This window comes from Pteropus vampyrus, unplaced genomic scaffold (assembly GCF_000151845.1).
Source record: "Pteropus vampyrus isolate Shadow unplaced genomic scaffold, Pvam_2.0 Scaffold497, whole genome shotgun sequence".
In the NCBI taxonomy this organism is placed as follows: Eukaryota; Metazoa; Chordata; class Mammalia; order Chiroptera; family Pteropodidae; genus Pteropus; species Pteropus vampyrus.
In genome coordinates this window covers 776831-779655 of record NW_011889278.1, presented here as the reverse complement: position 1 = coordinate 779655, position 2825 = coordinate 776831, and the positions used below count along the sequence as shown (strand labels likewise).

The following is a 2825-nucleotide window of genomic DNA, read 5'->3' as shown; positions in this document are numbered from 1 at the left end:
AAAAGAAGGACTGCTTTGATTTTTTTTTATCCCTTGTGACCTTTAATGACCTTTGGATGCCAACGATAGCTAAACAATATTCCAAAGGTTAAAGAGAGAAATTCCTTGGGGGGATTTTTTAGATATGTTTTTGTTATGAGTTTAACATCACTGAATTCTCAGATCTTACATATTTCCATGACATAAGACACATACTCTAAACGCAGGTGCATTCCTTTAACAGAAAGTATTTATTTAATGAATTTTCTCTCAAGTCTTCTGGTGTCAGACACAGCATGACAGTAGTTAAGGATCTGTCACTGGTCCCATTAAAAACCTTATTGTTTAGGCTTTCCTTCCTTGACTGTTTCAAATTACATCTAGCTGAAACTTGCCAAAGAAGTTGTCAGCTTAGATATGACTTTGATTTTGAAAAACTGTTGAAAATAGGAAAGTCATTTATAGTGACAGAAAAAAAAGAGAATTTGGCTGGCATCAAATGTCTTCTGGCTGAAATATACTTGCTCATGAAGTTTTCCAAACAATTGCAGTGTGAATTAGTACATTTTGACACTTTAAAAATAAGCATGCTTTAAAACAGGATAGATAATTAACTGGGAAATATATATGTCTGCGTGTATATTAGAAATGTTTCCTGGCTTCATTTTACAATGAGTGTCCAATATGTCACTATGATAAGACTGAAATGGCAAGATTCTATTTATATAGAAAATGAATCAAGAACCTCTCCAGAAGCATCTACCACAAAAAGAACATTTGCATAAGAATATATATTTTCATCTCTTTGGTATAATCAGAGAATTAGGTTAAAACTATAGTTTATTTTGTGTAATACTTAGATTCAGAATAATGAAAAAGTTCAATAAATAGGTTAACCAGTAATTAGATCTACCTAAAACAGATTTTTCTGAATTGTTAAAACCTAACAGAATCAGTCAGAATGCAGTTTAGAGAAATAAGGAGATGGGAAAAATGGAAGAGAAATTTAGAGGCACAGAAGAAAGAATTAAAAGCATCAATGTTTATCTAACAAAAGTAGTAGATGAGAATAGAGACAGGTTTATTATTATTTTTTGAATTATTTATTATTTATGCCTACAGCACCTGGTCTTCCTAGGTGGTCTCCCATCTAAGTACTAACCAGGCCCAACTCTGCTTAGCTTCCGAGATCAGACATTGGGCTTGTTCAGGGTGACATAGCCATAGACCATGGACTGTGGGTCCTCTGGGGAGTGAACCCAGGACCTTCTGTGTGTAAAGCAGATGTGTTAACCACTACACTATGGAACCATGCCCAAGAAGGGTTTCTAGTCTAAGAGATTATGGCTGAATTTGTTTTTAGAATTGAAGAAAGACATGGTTCCTCAAATATAGCAAGCAACATTAAGTTGCCAGCAGGATTTTATAAACAAATCCATATCTAGAGAATAATAATAATAATAAAAAAAAAAACAGAAAAAAGAAGCCAGGTTGTTGTTATTTTCTCAGTAATTTTATTGATGATTGAATTCTCACAATAGAAGTAGATATGAGATATCAATTAAACAATTTTTTCAAAGTCGTGTGAGAAAACATGCTGGGATTCTACTTCTAGCTAAAATTGTCAAGAAAGGGTGTTAAAATATAGACAAATGTAGATATACAAAGACTGAGAGTTTATTATTCAGTTTATTATTTCTAGAGATTATTATTTATTTATTATTCTTTCTGCTGAAAGACCTGCTGATATATTTACCTCAGTAAGAAGCAAATTAAATCAAAATGGAGAAAGTGGGAGGCAAATAAAAGAGAAAAGCATGTTGCTAAATGCAAACTAGTATTGACTGTATGCTCCTCAATTTTCCTCAATAACCCAATAAGGGGAGGAGACTGTTTGAGTTAAAGCCATGCTAAGATCTTTTTCTAATTGGAGGAAATCAAGAGTTAGATTGAAAATAGCATTTGCTAAAAAACATATGTTAAAGATTTAAGGGCAACCATAGAAAGAACAGAAATAAAATTAAGAAGTGGAGTCAAACCCAACTCTGAACTATGTGATAATCTCTGTTTTAAGGATACGCATTTTAGTCTTGACCACCATGTCTAGGTCAATATGGAGGCTGGTGTGACTCCAGTTCCTTCATTAAACAGAAGGCCACTTGATTGGTTCTTTTTTTAACCCACCTTGTTGCCATGCAAAAGAAATTAGTGTCCTTCAGGAAAAGTCAAGAATGTAGACACTCTCATTAGTTATCTGCGGATACATGATAAGGGTTAGAAAGATATTTTATTAAACTCCATTTGACTGAGGGGATGTGGAATTTCTTTGGAGAATGGAAAGGGAATGCTCAAAAGAAATGAGAGTATGTCTAAAATTATAGCAATGATGGTAGCTGCTATTTACTGAGTATCTACATATGCCAGGCACATTATATTAATTTATAGTTATGCACTGCAAAATGATTCAGTCAAAAACAGATTGCATATATGAGGGTGATCCCATAAGATTATAATAGAGCTGAAAAATTCTTATCACTGAGTGACACTGGAACCATCATAACGTCATAGTACAACACTTTACTCCTGTGTTTTTGGTGACATTTATGTAAACAAACCTACTGCATTTCCATTTGTATAGAAGTATAGTAGATATAATTATGTACAGTATATAATACTTCATAATGATAATAAATGACTATGTTACTGGTTTATGTATTTACTATACTATGCTTTTTATTATTATTTTATAGTGTACTCTTTCTTCTTATAAAAAATAGTTTGCTGTAAAACAGTATGCTCTATTACACTGGCAGCAGCCTCCTACGTCTCGTGTTTATGGCATCTCT

At 32.9% G+C, this 2825-nt stretch overlaps 1 pseudogene; it reads right to left on the bottom strand.

Annotated features, from left to right (window-relative positions):
• Positions 1-1092: 1092 nt before the first annotated feature.
• On the bottom strand, positions 1093-1208 carry LOC111732837 (annotated as a pseudogene).
• Between the last annotated feature and the right edge of the window lie 1617 nt (positions 1209-2825).